Source organism: Saccopteryx leptura, chromosome 6 (assembly GCF_036850995.1).
Source record: "Saccopteryx leptura isolate mSacLep1 chromosome 6, mSacLep1_pri_phased_curated, whole genome shotgun sequence".
Taxonomy (NCBI): domain Eukaryota; kingdom Metazoa; phylum Chordata; class Mammalia; order Chiroptera; family Emballonuridae; genus Saccopteryx; species Saccopteryx leptura.
In genome coordinates this window covers 140,880,229-140,902,623 of record NC_089508.1, presented here as the reverse complement: position 1 = coordinate 140,902,623, position 22,395 = coordinate 140,880,229, and the positions used below count along the sequence as shown (strand labels likewise).

Here is a 22,395-nt window from a genome sequence, read left to right as displayed (position 1 = left end):
AGGTTTACTGTGGAAGAATATGTCATAGCTGTTACAGCTGTAAGAAAATGTTTTACTATGTCTACAAATACAAATATTTGGTGAGTAAGTGTTGAATGTCTAAAACACTCTTCTGTCCAAAAATAAATTAGTTCAAGGATTTTAGTTTTTATTTTTTTTAATTGGATAAAATTAATACATAATTATTAGCATATGGTTGTTATTGCTTTGTTGAATGAACTAAAAAACAACCTGGATGCATTGACTAGAAATGATAAAGATTTATTTGAGGTTCTTAGAGTTTTCAAACAGGGAACACAGCTAGACAAAACCCAGAAGTGTTTGAAAGAAGAAAGACAAGTTAAGCATTCTTATAGTAAAAGGTACATTCTTGAGAAGAATCAGTCCTGCATTCATAGCTTCTGACTGGTCCAAGATGATAATCCTCTAGATGACTGGTGATCTGGATAATGGATGTCAGATGGTCTGGATATGTGAACATTCTTTCCTTAGTTCTTCAAGAGGGTAGTCAGAGGATTATCTGAAGGTTTGGTGTGTCTATCCAGGCATTGATATAAGACTGGAAAGTTCAAAAGTTTGAGTTCCTAGGCTAGTTAAAGCCAGAATAGAACTTTTGTCTTGTTCCTCTACCTACTTAAAATTAGTAATTTAGCACCTTGACTATAGTGACTCCATTTTATTTCTTAACTCTGTTCCTCAGCTTAATACTAAATGTTGACCATATTGTATGTGTTTTGGTTAAAATCCTATTCTATATACTAATTTTATATCTTTAGATTGTATTTTTATCATTCTGTTGACTCCTAACATTGTATATAGGAAATACTCAAAGGATCCCAAAGAGAAGAATTGCCTGTTAAAATAAATAGTTATGATCATGAGAGTTCTATGATAATTGCTGATTTTACTTCAAAATAGTATTATAATTATTTAAAAAATTTTCATATGACAAAGAAAATTTTATGGTTCCAAATACTTCTAGAAGAGCACATTTCCCCTACTCCAGCTGTAAATTTCAATCATGTTTCTTGCAGTTCTCCAAGGAAAGCAAAGATTCAATTGTCAGAGGGCCTGAGTTGAATTCTCAGTTCTGTCCTTATTGGTTGTGAAACTTTTTTGTCAAGTTAATCTGTTTTCATCACTGTTTTCTGGTTATATAATGGGAACAATGATGCTGGTGTCTCCCCTGCTGCAATGTTCATGTAAGGATTAAATGAGTGCAAATGGAATCTGTAAAAGTGATACAATCTTAACATGCAGAATTATTTTCAAACCTCGAGTCTTCTACTCTTATTTCTTCACAGTAGTCCAGATATTTGCCTTCCATATACCCTCAGCTCCAGCATGTGTACAACAGTGTTTAAAATGGTGAACAAACTGCTCATGAGCAACCATATCTCAGTGTAAATACTGTGAACTATGTTCATCCTCATGTTCTAATGTTTCCTGTATTTTCTGGCTCAACAATGCTTTGTGTGTTTACTTCATTGTATGTTGCATTAAAGTGCAGTTATTTTTGTTTGTAATCTGAGCCAAAATTTACCAAAATACAAATGGAGGAATGTTTTCTAAGTTAAAAAGAGAAAAACTTTTTGGAACCTATACTGAGATGGTAGAATAGCCAACCAAGAAATACAGTGGTACCTTGAGATACAAGTTTAATTCATTCTGTAACCAAGCTCGTAAGTCAGTCAAGTTGTATATCAAACAAAGTTCTTCCATTTAAAATAACTGAAATAGATTTAATCTGTTCCAGCCCTGTGAAACATCCCCAAACCATTCTAAATTATGAAAAAAGACATGTTTTTAATTAAGAAAAACACATGTATACTTTATCAGTGCATAACAAAATATATAAAATAAAAGAAAAAAAGTGTTATTTAGTACTGTATTCTTACCTTGGAGATAGACAAGTGCTACTAACAGAGGTAAATGGTGGAGGAGGAGGGAGGGAGGAAGGGATGCAGGCACTGTAGACACATAAACTAAAACTGCACTTTCTTAACACTAAATGTAAACTAAAACTGCACTTTCTTTACTTAAAATGAAACCACAAAATCTTAATTGTAAAAAAATGCACTTTCTTAACTTTAAACTTAACCTAAGCTTAACATTACATATTTTTTCATTTAATATTACCTGTTTTTGCCTTTTTGGCTGCACTTTTTGGCACTTTCACTTGCAGGACTTTTGAATAAAAATCTATCCAGAGAGGTTTGCTTTTGCCTGCCTTTTAAAATGTTATGGAAATGTGACAAACAAGTGTCATTAAAAAGTGCTGAAGCATGACCAGTTGAAACTTTTTCTGGGTGTTTCTTTTCAATGAAACTAGAAAGCTTCTCCCACATTGCCAGCATGTCTTTAATTTCACTTTTAGAAATCACTTCTTCTGACTCTACCTCCTCCTCACTACTAATCTCTTGCAGAAGCTCTGTATGTTGCATCATCTGTAGCTCCTTCAACTCCTCAGTTGAGAGTTCCTCCTCATGTTCCTTGACGAGCTTGTTTACGTCTGCCCTCATCTACCTCTAGACCCATCGACTTTCTGAGGGACAATCTCCTCCAATGCTTCTACCTCAGTCGGTCTCTGGTTTGAATCCTTCGAAGTCCCTGTCTGCAGCAACATCAGGCCATAACTTTTTCCACGCCGAGTTCAAGGTTCTTCTTGTAACCTCTTGCCATGCCAAGTCAATTATGCGTAAACATATCACGATGTTGTAGTGATCTTTCCAAAACTCTCGAAGGGTTAGAATTGTATTCTCAGTCACCTTAAAGCAGCAGTGGAACAAGTGCTTCGTGTAAAGCTTTTTAAAGTTGGAAATGACCTGCTGATCCATACGTTGCAAGATTGAAGTCGTGTTGGGTGGGAGGTAGAGGACTTTTATGAATTTGAGCTCATTGAGAATGTCATCTTCAAAACTAGGTGAGTGAGCTGGAGCATTTCCAAGGATTTGTAATGCTTTCATCGGGAGTTTACTTTCTTGAAGATATTTCTTCACTGCAGGACCAAAGATGAGATTTACCCATTCAATAAAAAACTGCCACGTACCCCATGCCTTAGTATTGGCATGCCACATAACCTGCAGTTTTTTTTTTAAGAATCTTGTGAGTCTTGCCTGACCTCTGGTGGCACAGTGGATAAAGCATCGACCTGGGAATACTGAGGTTGCCGGTTCAAAACCGTGCACTTGTCTGATCAAGGCACATATGGGAGTTGATGCTTCCTGCTCCTTCCCCCTTTCTCTCTCTCTCTCTCTCTCTCTCTCTCTCTCTCTCCCTCTCTCTCTCTCCCCCCTCCCTCCTCTCTAAAATGAATAAATAAAAATAAATAAATAAAATAAGAAAATCTTCAGTTTAGCCCTGGCTGGTTGGCTCAGCGGTAGAGCGTCGGCCTGGAGTGCGGGGGACCCAGGTTTGATTCCCGGCCAGGGCACATAGGAGAAGCACCCATTTGATTCTCCACCCCCGCCCCCCCTCCTTCCTCTCTGTCTCTCTCTTCCCCTCCTGCAGCCAAGGCTCCATTGGAGCAAAGATGGCCAGGGCGTTGGGGATGGCTCCTTGGCCTCTGCCCCAGGCGCTAGAGTGGCTCTGGTCGTGGCAGAGCGATGCCCCGGAGGGGCAGAGCATGGCCCCCTGGTGGGCAGAGCGTCACCCCTGGTGGGCATGCCGGGTGGATCCCTGTTGGGCGCATGTGGGAGTCTGTCTGACTGTCTCTCCCCGTTTCCAGCTTCAGAAAAATACAAAAAAAAAAAAGAAAATCTTCAGTTTTAAAAAACAAAGAATCTTGTGAGTCTTAAAGGCTCGAGGATTTTTGGAATGATACACTAGCAGTGGCTTTACTCTTCAGTCACCGCTAGCATTTGCACACAATGCAAGGGTCAGATGGTTCTTCATGGGTTTATGGCCTGGCAGCTTCTTCTCCTCTGTGGTGATGAATGTCCTCCAGGGCATTTTCTTCCAAAATAATCCTGTTTCATCACAGTTGAACGCTTGTTGGGGGATGTAGCCTTCCTTTGCGATAAGTACAGCAAAACATGCGATGTACTCAGCTGCCTTAACGTCAGCACTAGCGGCTTCACCATGCCTCACCACCAAGTGGATGCCAGATCTCTTCTTGAAATTTTCAAAGCAGCCTGGATTTGCCTTAAACATATCTTTTGCTGCCTCTTTTGAGGTTGATGGTTCTTTCTTCTTCAAGTCGCCATAAATATATAATACGTGCCTTTTCGCATATTACAATCTCCATCACTGTATCTCCTGCCAGCTCTTTCTGTTTCACTCACACCAGCAGAAGCTTCTCCATTTCTTCATGGATATTTGTCCTTAATTGGGACAGAATTGTAGTTCCTTTCACTGGATTTGCACTTTTGATGGCATCCTTTTGTTTAAGGATGGTACAAATTGTAGATGTATTGCAGTTGTACAGCCTTGCCAGTTCAATCACTTGTACACCACACTCCTGTTTTTCTACTATTTCTTGCTTTACTTCTATTGACATCGTTCTATTCTTCTCACTACTGTCCTTTACACTCACTTTCTTCGGCCCCATGATAGCACACAAAAGAAGTTAGTAAAAAATGCAAAAATGATGCAAGAACGAGTACAGCGCACGAGGTTTGACTTGATTCTGCAGGTAACACATGAGAAAGAACGAGATGCTGGTGTTGTGCTGCCGATACTGGACCTGTGCACCAACGCGCCAACTAGCAGCAGCTTCCTGAATCACGACTCATATCTCAGAATTTTGCTCAGATAACAAACAAAAATATGGACCAAGTTGCAGCTTGTATCTTAAAACACTCGTATGTTGGTCTGCTTGTATCTCAAGGTACCACTGTATTTAAGTTCTTTGATAGGTACCAGGAGCATAAAAATAAATAAAATATGTGGGCAGCCAACAGCCCTTGGGGAAGGAGATAATTCATATGGAACCAAATAGTTACAAATCAATTTAAGGAATGGACAAAGTGCTGTGAAACACAGATTAGGAGTTGACTAACTTTATGGTGGTGGTGGAAGTCCTAACAAAGGAGATAATAGTTAAGTTGGTGTTTGAAATATGATTAGTTTTTTTTTCTAGGAAGAGACTAGAGGGAAAGTCACTTTACATGGTGAAATCAATTAAATAGTTAGAACTGAGGCATGAATGACATGGAATTAAAAAACAGTGCAGAGTCCTATGTGGATAAAGTATGAGTTAGATGATGAGGCTTGAAAAGTAGATTGAAGCCCCATAGAAGGACTTTATATGCCAGATTTATAATCTTGGTCTCCATTTTGTTATCAATAGGAAATCATAAAAAATTTTAAGCAAGGAAATATCAACTCCATTTTAGTAAGATAATTAACTTCAGGTAGAGAATTTCATTTAAAAAGAGACTATCCTGACAGCAGTTTACCAGTTGTAGATATATTAAAATAGTGTTGGGGAAAAACAGTGAGTCTGAACAAAGAGAAACAATGGAAATAGAATAAAAGGGATGGATTAAAGGATGATTTAGCACAAGAACTGAGTGACCAAAAGAAAAGAACAAGAAAGGAGTTGAGTTCTGGTTGGTTGGCTCAGTGGTAGAGCATTGGCCCAGTGTGTGGATGTCCTGGATTCAATTCCCAGCCAGGGCACACAAGAAAAGCACCCTTCTGCTTCTCTACTTTTCCACCTCTTGCTTCTTTCTGTCTCTGTCTCTCTCTTCTCCTCCCCTCCTGCAGCCATGGCTCTATTGGAGTGAGTTGGCCCTGGGCACTGAGTATGGCTCCATGGCCTCTGCCTCAGGTGCTAAAAAATGGCTCTGGTTGCAACAGAGCAAGGGCCCCAGATGGGCAGAGCATCGCCTCCTAGTGGGTTTGCTGTTTGGATCCTGGCACATATGGGAGTCTGACTCTATGCTTTCCCTCCTCTCACTTAAAAAAAAAAAGAAAAAGAAAAATCAAGAAAAGAATTGAGATGATTTCAATCATCTAGGAGGTTGAACCATTGGAGAAGTATCTGGGGATTTGGGAGAAATGAGAAATGGAAAACAAGTTCAATACCATTCTCTCAATGGCAGGAGAAAATTTCAAGGAGAAGGTAGAATGATCAATATCAGGCACATGCTGTGCCAAGGACATTTCTGTCTTTGGATTTTCATAATTTCTTTTGTATTATCTTGGTTTTAACATTCATTAGATTGCATTTATTCATAAATGTGCATGCATGCATGAATCTACCCATTCATTTATTCACTCAACAAATAAGTATTATATCTACTCCTGCCAAACATGTAATGTAATTATTTAATTGACATCTTTCTTCCTTCAAGCAAGAGTCTGTGATCAGTTTGATGGCAGTACCATGTATTTTTTCTTTGTCTTCTCAATATAAGCATGATGTCTATAATGCAGTAGTTACTCAGCAAATGTTCACTGAGTTAATTGTTGAGCCAAATGGGATATGGACTGGAAAAAGAAATCATTAAGCAAAATAATTAAGAAGTTATTGTTATTCCTGCAAGAGCAATTTGCTAGAATGCTGGGTGAAGAAGCCAGATTATATAGATGCATAAGAGTGAATAGGAGGTGATAAAAAAGAGACAATTGGCTTTTACTCTGAGTGACATAGCAAACTCATGAGGGGGTTTTGAGCAGAGGAGTGATATATGATATATTTTCAAAGACTTAAGCAATGAAGCCAGTTAAGAGGGTGCTGCATATCTGAGGCTGAAGATGCCTTGAACCAAGATGATAACTGTGGAGGTGTATAAAGTAGTCAGATTCTGGGCGTATTTTAAGGTTAGAACTGACAGAATTTGCCAAAGGATCAAATGTGGAATTCAAGAGAATGAAATCAAAGATTACTTTAAAGTATTTTGCCTGAAAAGCTGAAATGATAGTATATTGGTTAGGGTAGGTAAACTGCTCTCATAAACAAGTCCCATGTCTCAATGAGTTAATTTAGTTTCTTTCTTTCTCTTATATTTTATTTAGAAAATTAAATTTCATAGGGTGACATTGATCAATAAGAGTACATAAGTTTCGAGTGAACATTCCTATAGCATTTGAACTGTTGATTATGTTGTATACCCATCACCCAAAGTCAAATCATTTTCTGTCACCTTATATTTGTCCCTCTTTATATCCTTTCCTCCCCCCACACATCCCCTCCCCCTGGTAACCACTTCCGTTTTATCTATGTCCATGAGTCTCAGTTTTATATCTCACCTATGTGTGAAATCATACAGTTCTAAGCTTTTTCTGATTTACTTATTTCACTCAGTATAGTGTTATCATCCATGTTGTCGTAAATGTCACTATGTCATCATTTCTTATGGCTGAGTAGTATTCCATTGTTTATGTACCACATCCTCTTTATCCAATCCTCTATTGAGGGACGCTTTGGTTGTTTCCATGTCTTGGCCACTGCTGTGATGAACATGGGCATGCACGTGTCTTTATGTGCCAATGTTTTTGTGTTTTGGGCATAGCTACCTGACAGAAAGATTGCTGGGTCATATAGTAGTTCTATTCTTAGTTTTTTGAGGAATCACTATATTTTCTTTTCTTCCAATGCAAATGTACTAATTTGCATTTCCACCAGCAGTGAATGAGGGTTCCTTTTTCTGCACAGCCTCTCCAATACTTGTTATTACCTGTCTTGTTGATAATAGCCAATCTAACAGATATGAGGTGGTATCTCATTGTAATTTTGATTTACATTTCTCATATAGCCAGTGAAGAGCTTCTTTTCATATATTTGTTGGCTATTTGTATATCTTTTAGGGAGAAGTGTCTGTTCAGGCCTTCTCCCCATTTTTAATTGGATTGTTTGCTTTTTTGTTGCTGAGATTTGTGAGTTCTTTCTTTCTTTCTTTCTTTCTTTCTTTCTTTCTTTCTTTCTTTCTTTCTTTCTTTAATTCTTTATTTAATTTTGGATATAATCCCTTATTGGAGCTGTTGTTTGAAAATATCATCTCCCATTTAACTGTCTGCCTATTTGTTTGGTTGTCAGTTTCCTTTGCTGTGCAGAAGCTTTTTAGTTTGATATAGTCCCATTTATTTATTTTTGCCTTTACTTCCCTTGCCTTTAGGGTCAAATTCATAAATTGTTCTGTATGGCCAATGTCCATGAGTTTAATACCTATGCTTTCTTCTATGTAATTTATTGTTTCAGATTTTATATTTAGGTCTTTGATCCATTTTGAATTAATTTTTGTGCAGGGGACAAGGTGTAGTCAAGTTTAATTCTTTTGCACTTGGCTTTCCAATTATAACAAACTATCAGCTAATATACTAAATGGTGAAAAAACAAAGACTTTTTCTCTAAAATCAGGAGCAAGTCAAGGTTGCTTACTCTCTCCACTTTTATGCAACATAGTTCTGGAAGTTTTAGCCAGAATAATCAGGCAAGAGAAAGAAATAAAAGGCATCCATATTGGGAAAGAAATAACGGTATCACTTTTTGCAGATGACATGATCCCATGTATAGAAAATCCCAAAGACTCCACCAAAAAAACAAACAAATAAACAAAAAAAACCCAACTATTAGAAACAATACACCAATACAGTAAAGTCACAGGATAGAAATCCAATATACAAAAGTCTATTGCTGCCCTGGCTGGTTGGCTCAGTGGTAGAACGTCGGCCTGGCGTGCAGGAGTCCCGGGTTCAATTCCTGGCCAGGGCACACAGGAGAAGTGCCCCTCTGCTTCTCCACCCTCCCCCTCTCCTTCCTCTTTGTCTCTCTCTTCCCCTCCCACAGCCAAGGCTCCATTGGAACAAAGTTGGCCCAGGTGCTGAGGATGGCTCCATGGCCTCTGCCTCAGGTGCTAGAATGGCTCTGGTTGCAACAGAGCGACGCCCCAGATGGGCAGAGCATCGCCCCCTGGTGGGCATGCTGAGTGGATCCCGGTTGGGTGCATGCGGGAGTCTGTCTGACTGCCTCCCCATTTCCAACTTCAGAAAAATACGAAAAAAAAAAAAAGTCTATTGCTTTCCTATATGGCAATGATGAAATTTTGGAAAATGAACTAAAAAAAATCCCTTTTATAATTCCAACAATAAAAATATAAAATATCTAGAAATAAATTTAACAAAGGATGTAAAGGAACTATATACTGAAAACTATAATACACTATTGGAAGAAATTGAAAAAGACACAATGAGATGAAAAAATATTTCATGTTCATGGATTGGAAGACTCAACATAGTTAAAATGGCCATATTACCCAGAGCAATATACAAATTTAGTGCAATCCCATCAAAATCCCAAAGTCATTTTTTAAAGAAATAGTACAAAAAATTACCAGGTTTGTATGGACCTGTAAAAAACCCTAAATAGCCAAAGCAGTCTTGAGGAAAAAGAATGAAGCCAAAGGTATTACACTACCTGACTTCAAATTATACTATAGAGCCATGATAATCAAAACAGCATGGTATTGGCAGAAAAACAAAATACAGACCAATGGAACAGAATCGAAAGCCCAAAAATAAAACCACATATATATGAACAAATTTTCTTTGACAAAGGAGCCAAAAACATACAATGGAGAAAAGAAAGCTTCTTAAATAAATGGTGCTGGGAAAGTTTACTTATTTCTTATATTACAGATAGTATGAGCCATAGAGGGCCTTGTGCAATTTAATCACTGCAGTACCTGGGTCCTTTGATTTGATGGCTTACTTGTTATCTAGAACACTTGAGTCCTACATCACATCATTTGAAAACAGGTGTCGGATGAAGAAATAGAGTGTGTGGAGGATTGCATGTTAGGACTGAGGAGGATTACTCTAAATGAAAACATGGTAAATAGGAAGAAATCCTTATTTAGGCACATTATAATGAAAGTATAGAAATCAAAGACAAAGAAAATATTAACATTAGTTAAAAGGGGAGGGGAAAACATTCAGAGGAATGAGAGTTGTCGGACAGCTTACAACTTACTGTAATAGCAATACTGGGAGCTAGAAAATAATAGACAAATATCTTTATCAAGGTGCTGAAATAAATAGCTAAAAATTCTCTATGTAAATATTCTTTGAAAATGAAGACAAAGACTTTTTAACATGAACCTACATGGGTAAATCTAAATGAATATTGACTTTATAAAGCATAATATGTAATAAAATACATGTTAATATATAATATGTATAACACACACATGACAATAGCAAATAAGTAAGGAGGGGGTAAAAGGATTCTAATGTTTTTGCATTGTCTGGAGGAGGATAGAGGTAAAGAAGAGATAAAGTGATAATTCAAAGTTTGTGTAGTATGTTTTCTAGGCTGTGAACTAGAAAAATAGAAGAGAGGGCATAAGTTCTAAACTAATGCAAGAGATAAAGAATGATAACATATTAAAGCAATCAAAAAGAAGTTAAGGAAGGAGAAAAAAAGAAACATTGAACAACTGGAACAAATAGAAAGGACCTTAGAAGATGACTGAGGCATTAAACACAAATATGTCATACAATTACTTTCAATATAAAAGGATTAAAATTCCCAGTTAATATCAAAGATTGTCAGACTAGGTTAAAAAAAACCCCCACAATCCAACTCAGTTTTATTTATGAGACACATCTAAAGCGATACCAAAAAAGTTAAGAAGAAAAAGATGGAAAATGATATAGTATATAAATATTAACCAAAAGAGAGCTGGTGAAGCTCTATTAATACTAAACGGTAGATATTGAAGCAGAAAACATTGAACGAAATAAGGGATACTTGATAACAATTCATAGCTTATTATTCACATGGCTGTAATGGTAATTATTAGGAGTTTTACAATTCTAAAGCCCTCAGTAGGACCTCATAATATATAAAACAAAATTGATAAAATTACAAGGAAAAACATAAATTCACAGTAATAGATGAAGATTTTAATATTTCTTTGTTAGTAATTGATGGAACAAATAGACCAAAAAGTCATTAAAGATGGGACGATTTAGATAATCAGGTAATGATCTTAACCTATTGGAAGGAAATCTTCCAAATTTTAGTGAAAAATGATATTTAACCTTGAATTCCAAACCCAGATAAATCAAGTGTAAGAGTTGAGTAAAGATTTTCAGTTATGTTTTATTCAAATTAAAAAAAAATTACACTTTTTTAAATACTTTCTCAGGAATATACTGAAGAAAGTTTTCCATTAAAATAAACAAATGATGAAAATGATGATAATAATAATTGATTATAATATCCAGGATACAAAGGGTTTCATAGAGGAAAGAGGTCAAGGAAGGCCCATGATGACAACTTGTACAGTAAGCCTAGAAAGCAGCTGGTCCAGCTTGCACAAGAGAATACAGGCCTTCAGGCAGTTTTCTACAATTAAAAACAAAATGTCAGAGAAGTGAGAGATGATCTGATGTGTTTGGACATCATAGGAAGTTAAATTATGTTGACTGGTAAATTAGGGAGCAGATTTAGATATAGGCACATAGAAAACTAAGCACACCAAAAGGTGAAGAAAGGAAAGATGTGGTTCAGAAGTGGGCAATATTTTCATAGTCATAGTAATATAAATATTGGGCAAAATTTATGGTATTATTATATCTGGGAAGTGATTTTGATAGCACAATCCACATCTTCAATAGTAGTAAGCTAATATTTCATGTCTGAACTTGAAATTCAAGAATTGTAATGTGTGTATCATTTAAATTTAGTAAATGTACTAGAAAACCTGGCAAGGTAGCATCATCTCCATATGCCAAGGTTGTGGGTTCCATCCCCAGTCAGGGCACATACAAAAATCAACCAATGAATGTGTAAATAAGTGGAACAACAAATTGATGTCTCTTTCTCTCCCCCCCCCCACCTTTCACTCTCTCTCTATCTCAATCAATAAATAAAATTTAAAAAATAAAGTAAATATACTAGAAGAAACAGCTAAAAGAGTTGGAAGTGGTTCTCTATGGGTTGTGGGATTTGAACTTAGGGAGATGTGACTTTTTTTTTGGTTATAAATCTTGGAATACTATTTAACTTAATAAACTAAGTATATGTATTACTTACATGGAATAACAATCATATAAGAGCAAACCTGAGGTAAATAATGTGGCATTACTGTTGTTTGCATCAAATGTGTATCTATCTCATGCTCCTGTTGCTGGAATTGGGGTTTACATTGTAGTGGGATGATAATAGCAATTATTGAACACATTAAATAATAGGCATATTACTTTTCATGTATTAATTGGTTTAATTTTACAACATCCCCACAAGATAACTTCTATAATTCATAATTTTTAAGCAAGAGAACTGAAACACATTTCAGTCACTTGTTTAGGATTGCTCTGCTAGTAGAGCAAGATATTCAACCAAGTGGTGCCACTCAGTTCTGCCTTTACCACTACGTACTCACTATTGTTTGTTTTCCTGTGAGGAAATGAGCTTGCAGAGGTAAATTACACTTCAGACATTTGTCCAGCTAATCCTATTTGAATTGTATGTAGTAGAGATTCCTGAACTTTAGGAATCTCTACTACATTTATATATTTCCCTTGGTTATTTCTGTCAGAATTGGGAGAAAGAATTGTGATTTTGACTCCTGAGTTCACTATCTTTGATTGGAAATTCATTGGAAATTTTTAATAGGATGACCTGTGTAAGGTATTTTTCCCTGCCAAGAAGGAAGGAAGGGGCCGTAGCCACAAAGTGTGGAATAGTAAAGGTTTTATTGAGTGCTGCGATGCCCAGACAATGTTCTCTGGTCCCAGGGGGGCAGGGGTCAGAGAAGTCATGTGGGGTGACCCGTGTGAGAGATATTTAAAGGGTCTCTAGGGTGGTCGAGCTAATATGACGTTCTGAAATCTAACTGGCTGACAGACAGTTGCTTTTTTCCAAAGGGCTCCTGGAAAGTTTCTTTTGGCATTCCCGAGTGTGCATGGTCCTAGCCAAAGGTCCCGTGTCTGAGTTCCCCATGTGACCTTCCCCCATTGCCCACCACCTCACATTCTGGTCTTTTTGTGTTAATTAGGGGCACCACTTATTCATCTATCTACTTCCTGCTGATTAGGGGCATCATGGGAAGGGGGAGATTGGAAAATGGTGGCTCTGAGGGGTGTCAGGAAGAATATCTGTTTGGCTGTGACTGGAGAAACTTCATGATGTGGTCCTGTAAGGATTAAAAAAAAAGAGAAGTAATAGGGGTATCTGCAAGGTCCAGCCTTTTGGTGAGCTGGAGACGAGTAGAGTCCAGTGGTTCTGACTGCCAGTGGTCCTGCATGGAGACAAGTTTGAGGCAAAACTGTATGTCAGGAGTGGTGTGCAAAGAGGAAAAGAAAGGGTCCCATCCATTTCTATAACCAAGACCTGTGAGGGAACTAGAGGTCCATAGTGTGATGGCAAAACAGAGAAGGCAGCTCCTGTGTCCACAAGAAATGAGATGGACTTACCCATTCCTGCAGTGTTACCCTGGGTTTGGTGAGGATGATGGGGGTCTCCGAGTCCAGGCTGTGTCAGCCGTCCATGAGGTCTAGGAATTTCAATGATAGGCCCATCTGGCTAGTTTGGCCTTTCCATTCAAGCGGCTTGTCCTCCACGTAGAGACACTGAGGAAAAGCCTGTTGCCTAAAGGGGCAATCACTCTGCCAGTGACCGGGTTGCTTGCAGTCAGGACAGGGCTCAGTGAGCAGCCATGGGTGGGGGCCCTGTTGGGCACAGTGGTCCTTCTGGCCACACTTAAAGCAAGCTCCTGGTGGGATTTCTTTTTGTGGCTTGGACTTGGATCTGGCACTTTATATGCCTTGCCCCTGTTGCTCTGCCGGCCTCAGGGCTTCCACAAGAGCCTGAGTTTGGAGCATTACCTTCTGCTGGATGCGGGCCTGGCGAAAAGCTTCAGCTTTTTTCTACCAGCCACGACCATTGAAAACTTTAAATGCCATGTTCACAGGTCTCGAATAGGGGTTTGGGGGTTGAGAATAAGAGGAGGGGGGCTCGTGGGGAGCCCGGCACCCAGATCCTGCCAGAAATGCTGGAGCTAGAGGCAGGACAGGGCCAGAAATTCCTGCCGGAAAATTGGGGTTGGGCCCTGGCTGGTTGGCTCAGTGGTAGAGCATCAGCCTGGCGTGCAGGAGTCCCGGGTTCGATTCCCGGCCAGGGCACACAGGAGAAGTGCCCATCTGCTTCTCCACCCCTCCCCGTCTCCTTCCTCTCTGTCTCTCTCTTCCCCTCCCGCAGCTAAGGATCCATTGGAGCAAAGTTGGCCTGGGTGCTGAGGATGGCTCCATGGCCTCTGCCTCAGGTGCTAGAATGGCCCTGGTTGCAATAGAGCAATGCCCCAGATGGGCAGAGCATTGCTCCCTGGTGGGCATGCCAGGTGGATCCCGGTCAGATGCATGCAGGAGTCTGACTGCCTCCCCATTTCCAACTTCAGAAAAATACAAAAAAAAAAAAAAGAAAAGAAAAGAAAAGAAAATTGGGGTTGGGTGTCCTGCAAACCAGTGGAAGAGCCAATGGCAGGCTGAGAATGGCCTGACGGAAGAGGGTCTTAAGAACACAGTGGAGAAGGGAAGGGCCCCTGGCCAGCAGGGGAGGAGAAAGAGAGACTGGTATTTACAGGTGAATGAGAAACAGGATCCAGCGAAAGGAGAGGAGGGGGCTCTTAGAGGGAAGAGACTTGAGCGGAAGAGGTCTGCAGAAGGACCAGAGAGGAGTCCCAAGAGAGGGGTGTCCTGGGGTACAAGCAGGAGGGGGAAAGAATTGGGAGTCTGTGGAGAAGGAAAGATTAGGAGCGGAGGTTTTAGGTGAGGTTTCTCTGGCCAAAAAAAGGCCTGCGTGGTAGAACAGGTGGCACAGAGATTAAGGACAGGCTCACAAATAATTAGAAGCCCTGAATGTAAGGATCTCGAACCAGTTTCCAGTTCTTTTTTTTTTAAAAGTTTTATTACCATAATCATTATCTTTATTTTATTTTTTTATTTATTCATTTTAGAGAGGAGAGGGAGAGACAGAGAGAGAGAGAGGAGAAACAGAGAGAGAGAGGGGGGGGGAAGGAGCTGGAAGCATCAACTCCCATATGTGCCTTGACCAGGCAAGCCCAGGGTTTTGAACCAGTGACCTCAGCATTTCCAGGTCGACGCTTTTATCCACTGTGCCACCACAGGTCAGGCCCAGTTTCTAGTTCTTTTGGTGATAGTTTAATTGGTGAGGGTGTTAAAACTGAAAGTCCCTTCAGGAGGCTACCTGTCTGATTATCCAGTGGGTTCTGTGGCCTGACCACAGCGGAGAAGAACAGTTTCTTCTTCTTTAGGGAGGGAGAGATTTCGGATAAGGCAACTCCAGGAGTGTTTTTGGATTCCTGTGCCCCCACGGCCGCCCTCAGTCCTCGGAGTTGTCAGAGTTGAGAACTGGCATCCCAAAACTCAAGCTCTGGCCACAGATGGATAGGGAAAGTGGATGTGCTCGGGACGTCTCCACGGCACACATGCATTTGGAACTGAAGAGGTCCCTGACACAGCTGCGGTTTCGAACAGGAAGTCTTGGCAGAAAGAACTGAGGGGAGGTTGGAGGCAGGAGACTTAACCACACTTGCGCCGAAGTGAGTGGAAGGTCAGAGTTCCTGTTTTTTTCTCAGAGGGAAAGGGAAGAGGAGCGGTCCTTGTGGACTTCAACTCCTCCCAGATTTTTGGCACCAAATGTAAGGTATTTTTCCCCACCGAGAAGGAAGGAAGGGGTATAGCCACAAAGTGTGGAGTAGTAAAGGTTTTATTGAGTACCATGCTGCCCAGATGATGTTCTCTGGTCCTGGGGGCAGGGGTCAGAGAAGTCGCATGGGGTGACCCGTGTGAGAGATATTTAAAGGGTCTCTAGGGTGGTCGAGCTAATATGACGTGGTGAAATCTCACTGACTGGCAGACATTCGCTTTTTTCCAAAGGGCTCCTGGGAAGTTTCTTTTGGCGAACCCGAGTGTGGGCATTCCTAGCCAAAGTTCCTGGGCCTGAGTTCCCCACATGACCTTCCCCCACTGCTGACCACCCCACAACCTGTACTTCTTTGTGTGTCAGAACTATGGACTGGGCACAGGGTGTTGAGGTTATAGTGGTATTTTTCATTTCACTGTGGATCTAAACTAAGAGTTAAAGTAGAAAGACTCTATAGAGAAGAAGGAATATGTACATTTTTGAGATAATTCAGAGATTAAATTGATAGGAATTCATTGAAGATGTGAAGTATGAGGTAAAGGACTGAGAAAGATCCTTAAAGTTTCTAGCATGTACATTATTTTAAGGTCTATAAAAATTAATAATTTCTCTTTTTTTCTGGGCCATATTATACTTTGATATTTTTAATTGTAATGATGCAGAACTTTTAGGATAACAACAAATAGTGACTAATCAGTTTCCTGTGTCATTTATTTCTTACCAAATGCAAATAATATTTAGAGATAGCTGAAGGTCTATGCTGTGAACAGTTCTGGATTTAGAGCTGATATTTCTTCATTAGAATGTAGAGGTGATGACCACAAGTTACAGCCCAGACGCTATAGGAAATATCTAGCTATAATTACCTTTTTTAGGGCAGATGTTATGGATTTAAAATGAAGCTTATTTATTTATTTATTTATTACAGCTTTTGTCCACAGGAGAAAGCCTGTTTCTTTACTTGTTTTGGAGAACAAAAGTGTTTTAAAAATAATTTTATTTTTTTTTCCATTTTGTCTTGGTGCAGATATGTATATAGCTTACAAGAAAGCATGAGGAAACAGGACTGGCTAGCACCCTCTTTACATAAGAAGGAGAAAGGGATTACAGGGCAGCAAGGAGGTACAGGCCACATGTAAGGGTATTCCTGGTGGAGTTTTCTTTTCCACACTGACTGTCCATTGGGATAGTAGTATTTCCCTCTATCAATATTAGATTGAATGGCAACTTGTTTATAGAATCTGTATCTGAATTTAGCAGAGGTTTGCTGCTCCATGAAATTTAGTTTCTGGCTTTAACTGCCTGTTAGCATCATTAAGCTAGCGTCACAGATACTATGTGAGGTCTGCCTACTCTCCTGCCAACCTCCCCACCATGAATTGCGTCCAGAATTATTCTTGTATCCACCCCTGCTGATAATGCTTTGTCTTGGTTAAAGCATCTCACCATGCTGAGCATGTCTACAATTACTCATCTAATTTCTCCTCTGTTGTGTACCAGAAATTGGTAGTCTATAAGTGACTGTAGAAGATGTCAAGTGAATGGAGGAACCAAATTCTGTTTTGGAAAACTGTAGGGTTTTTAAAAAATTTATTTTTACATGCAGTTTATGGAGTCTAGAATTAATAACTGTACAGGGCTACTCTTAGAAAATCTTGCATCTGTGGGCAGAGATGCTTGGCTATTTGCTATGTGCTAATTCTTCTGGGAAAAAATGGGCTTGGAAAACTGTCATTAGTGTCCCTCAAGTCATGCATGGTTAAGGAGTTCCATTCCAAGAGGAAAATTTACACAATTTAAAAGAGAAAGGTGAAAGCAAGAGAGGCTCTGCAAAATTATTTTATTTACTCTTGGGGAACTATGCATATATGCTACTTTGTAGCAGTAATGTTTTGTTTGTTTGTTTGTTTGTTTTTTTGTAGCAGTAATGTTTTTATTGAAGACTAGAAGAAGCTTGGATCCCAGTGCTTCAAGTGATAAAAAGAAAGGATGTTATAATTGGATATCATCATGATCTGTTATACAAGTCTGGTCACCTTGTCTCTTTGTGGAGTAGTGACCAGGCTAGCTCCGTGGAAATTTTCCATGGATGAACCTCTCTCCACTAGGTGTGCTAATAATAAGGGTGATGATTTGGTTGTATGTATGTTTAAAATAAATATCAAACAGACACAATAAAACAAAAATTAAAAAGTTAAAAACTCATCAGCAAGGACTATTGAAAACTGCAGATAATACTTTAACATAGAAATTAATTAAAAGGGGCCTTGTTTAAAAAAAAATCTCTTTGACCTCAAAAGATCTAAAATTTTTTCCTTAGAATTCTAAATATTTTGTTCATTGCCATATAAAAAGTATCAATTAACTAATTAGGACCTTGTAGAGATAAAAATTCTATTCTAATCTTTGGTTGGTTTTCCTTTAGACTAGGAATGTGTGGGAGAAAAAAAGATCCCCTTTTCTTATTTGAAGGTGGCCTGTATGATCTAGTTCTGAACAGAATACATGCTTTATCATTCAAGAATGTACTTCTTAATCCTTTGCATCAGTCATACTTTTAGTGGAAATTCTCCACTAAACATGGAATACAGTGTTACCTATCTTCCCTTTAACTTTAACAAACTATAGAAATGATCCCTGAAAGTATAGTCTTATTCCTCCCTTTAACTTTAAAGGTTTTTTTTTCTAATCTCTTTTCCCCCCAGTTTTTATCTTTATTGAATTCTCCATAGGTTATTTGATGGGTTGTTGAGAGGAATCATACTTGGATTGCTGTCTGTTGCCTTGTTAACCCGGAAATTAGAAGAACCACTTTTGATACATTTCCTGACATTTGATCTTGATCTAATGATACTCTCAAGAGTGTTGCAGATGTTTATTTATGTACCTATGGTGCAAAGTTAGTATTAATTAAAAACATAAGCCTGGCTTTGGAACCTGATTGTATTGGTGGAAATTCAATATTGGTTTATGATTTTGTAATAAGTCTGTTACCAAATATTTTCAGGCTATGAGAACATCAGGCCAAATGATAGTCCCTGAGTGATGATGGAGGAACATACTGCTTCATCTAAGTTGTGTGTGAGAATGACAAAATCTGAAAGTCTCTAATCACTTTATCAAGCCCATTTAATTTGGGCTGCAACAGAAACTACTATTTGTGCAATAGTTTTCATATAATGTAGAGAATTTTTATACCTGGTAAAACTCCACAAATAAATAGAAATACACATTTTCAATGAAATAATGCCAGCTTCACCTTATTTTTTTATTCTAAAAAAAGCCATGGTAAATTCTAAGTTATTTATTTTTGAATTAGCTGAAGAAAAATTTTGAACGGGACTGACTCTGCTTGACACATATTTTTTTGTTGTTGTTGCAAGAGAGTGAGAGAGAGAAAGGTAGAGAGACCAAGACAGAGAGACAGACAGGAAGGGAGGGAGATGAGAAGCGTCAACTCATAGTTGCGGCACTTTGAGTTATTGATTACTTCCCATATGTGCCTTGAGTGGGGGCTCCAATGAATCCAGTGACACCTTGCTCAAGGGGGCGACCTTGGGCTCAAGCCAGCGACCTTAGGCTCAAGCCAGCAACTATGGAGTTATGTCTATGATCCACACTCAAGCTGGCAACCTGTGTTCCAGCTGGTGAGTCTGCGTTCAAGCCAGCAACCTCAGGGTTTCAAACTTGGGACCTCAGCATCCTAGGTCAACACTCTATCCACTGTGCCACCACCTAGTCAGGTCTTATTTTTTTAAGTTCTTAGTTCATTAATCTTTTCATGAAAAATCTGCATAACTACCACAGATAAAGTCACTGAAGAATCCTTATTTCTGTTGTCCAGTCTCCAGCTCACTTTTGGAGTACCAGCATTGGCCTTTGCAATTCCCCTGACTTTCTCATTCTGTTCTTGAGTCTCCTTCTCTGTTTCCCTGAGGTCTTCTTCTTATCCAGGCCATGTCTTGCAAATCTATGTTTGGGCTTATTTTTCTTTGTGAATCTAAATGATAAATCATGCCAATGCCAGTTGTCTTACCACCACCAAAATGGGTTCTGAATCCAAACATGAAGATGACATCTGGTGTAGTCTCATATATTTTGGCTAGTTTTTTCTGAATTTCTGTCTTGGGTACTACTGCCTTTCAGGCTGAAGAACATCACTGGCCATTTGTTTTTGCTGGAGTAGTCTATTGGTCATGAACTTCCTGGTCCAGACAGTTACTGTATCATTCATGATAGTGCCAATCTTCAAGCAGTTGGGGAGGAAAAGAGCCCCTTTTTTCCCCTGTTTTTAGTTAAAATGATTTGAATTATTTTTCTTTGCCATTGTTTGGACTATTGAAAGAAAATGTAAATTCATCTTAATATTAGTTTAGCTCAGATAATGAGAAAGATGAATATATTGAAATAAAACCAAATTTTTATATTGAAGATACAATAACTGCACAATTTTTGTTTTGTGTCTTTAGAGTCAGTATGTTCACCATCAGTGGAGACACCAAATATATGAATATGGATAGATCTTCTCTTAGAATTGTCATGTTTTGCTTTGCCTGTGGTGGCGGAGGGGATAAAGCATTGACTTGGAATGCTAAGGTCATCAGTTCAAAACCCTGGGCTTACCCAGTCAAGGAACATACCCGTTCCCTCCCCCACTGCCATTCTCTCTTCTCTCTTTAAAATCAATAAATAAAATCTTTACTTTTTAATTTTAAAGTGAGAATACTAGAGATACAGAGACAGACTGCAGCATGCAACCCAACCAGGGTCCACTTGGCAACCCCTGTCTGGGGCTGATGCTCTGCTTATCTGGGGCTGCTGGCAACCAAGCTATTTTTAGCACCTGAGATAGAGCATCCTTAGCACCTGGGGCAGATGTGCTTGAATAAATTAAACCATGGATACAGGAAGGGGAAGAAAGAGAGTGAGAGAGAGAGAGAGAAAAGGGGGTTCAGAAGCAGATGATCACCTCTCCTGCATGCCCTGACCAGGAATTGAACCCAGGACATTGACACACCAGGTCGATGCTCTACTGCTGAGTCAGCTGGCCAGGGCCAGTAAATAAAATCTTAATAAAAAATGAATTTTTATGTTCTTAGAGAAAAAAAATCAGGGAAAAGTACTTTGCAATTATCATTGATAAGAGATCTAATCATAAAATAAATCAGATAGTTATATTAGCTATGTTTTTAAATTTAAAATACTCTTATTTTTTCTTTTCTATTATAAAAGTGACAAATATTTATTTTGGAAAACTTTGAAAATACAGGAGTATTAAAAAGAAAATAATTATGAGTTATAGTGCTACCATTCTGAGATAACTACATAAGATTTGGTGCTTTTTCAGACTTCTTAAATCAAAAAACTTAGTTAAACACTTTGTATCAAAAGATATAGTTCTACAAATTTATAATCTCAATCGACAAGAAAAGGCTTTAAATGACACCTCTGGGAGGATTTGTATTTTGTTCCTTGGAGGTTGGTATATAAATAAATTAATGTGTGATTGATTCATACCTTGGATATTTAGAGAGCCAGAGGATTTTTGGAAGACTGTGGTTTAGGAAGTCACTGTAGTTTAGTAATACACAGTTTACTCTTAATGTGTGTTTGGACTATGCACTTATTCATGTATTTAGTGTCATTTTAAATGTTATTGAGCCTTTCTTCAACTTTTACATAGAAAAGTAACACAGGTAAAGGTGGAACTACTGTGATTAAAGCAGAGAGGAGGGGACATTGTCTCCTATCAAGTAGAATATTGGCTCTGCCACTTACTACTCATGTGACTTTGGATAATTTACTTAACCTTTCCAAGTACAGTTTTCTCAACTGCAGGTTCTTGGTTATTGTGAGAATTAAACGAGATAATGTGTGTGACATACATGGCATTTAGAAAGTGTTACCCTTTTCTAAACTTTACTGCTGCTGCCTCCCTTGCTTCTTCTTCCTCCTCCTTTCTAGAGCATAGAGGCAAGCTAAATAGTTTTAAGGTTAATGTTAGAACTCATCCATAGATATAGACATACAAATACTTTCTGTTTTATCCTTCCTACCTCTCTCTTAATCTAGCTATCATTTATCTATCATCTATCTATCTATCTATCTATCTATCTATCTATCTATCTATCTATCTATCTATCTATCTATCTATCTATCATCTGTCTATCTGATATCATCATCTCTTTGCCTATCTATCATCTATCTAATCTATCTATATTTTTATGAACCATATGAGAGAGTAAGTTACATACTTGTGACGTGTTTGTTTGTTTTTTTACAGAGACAGGGGGAGAGTCAGAGAGAGGGATAGATAGGGACAGATAGACAGGAACGGAGAGAGATGAGAAGTGTCAGTCATTAGTTTTTCATTGCGACACCTTAGTTGTTCATTGATTGCTTTCTCATATGTGCCTTGACCATGGGGCTACAGCAGACCGAGTAACCCCTTGCTCAAGCCAGCGACCTTGGGTCCAAGCTGGTGAGCTTTGCTCAAACCAGATGAGCTCGCGCTTAAGCTGGCAACCTCGGGGTCTTGAACCTGGGTCCTCTGCATCTCAGTCCGATGCTCTATCTACTGTGCCACCACCTGGTCAGGTTCAGACTTGTGACTTGTGATGTTACTTTATTCCTAAATTTCTTGGTTTGTGTTTCAAACCAAAGAATTAATGGAATTCTGTTATGTAACTAGAGTACAATACCAAAATCAGGAAATTAACATTGAAATATTACTATTATTTGTTAATTTCTGATGTCCCAGTAATGTCCTTTTATAGCAT

General features: G+C 38.7%; 1 protein-coding gene and 1 pseudogene across 1 annotated transcript in view; one reads left to right on the top strand and one right to left on the bottom strand.

Annotated features, from left to right (window-relative positions):
- Positions 1–22,395, top strand: part of SUGCT (succinyl-CoA:glutarate-CoA transferase) — a 249,485-nt gene that overhangs the window by 96,695 nt on the left and 130,395 nt on the right. The window lies entirely within an intron of this gene.
- Positions 11,772–19,850, bottom strand: LOC136376464 (small ribosomal subunit protein eS24 pseudogene; annotated as a pseudogene).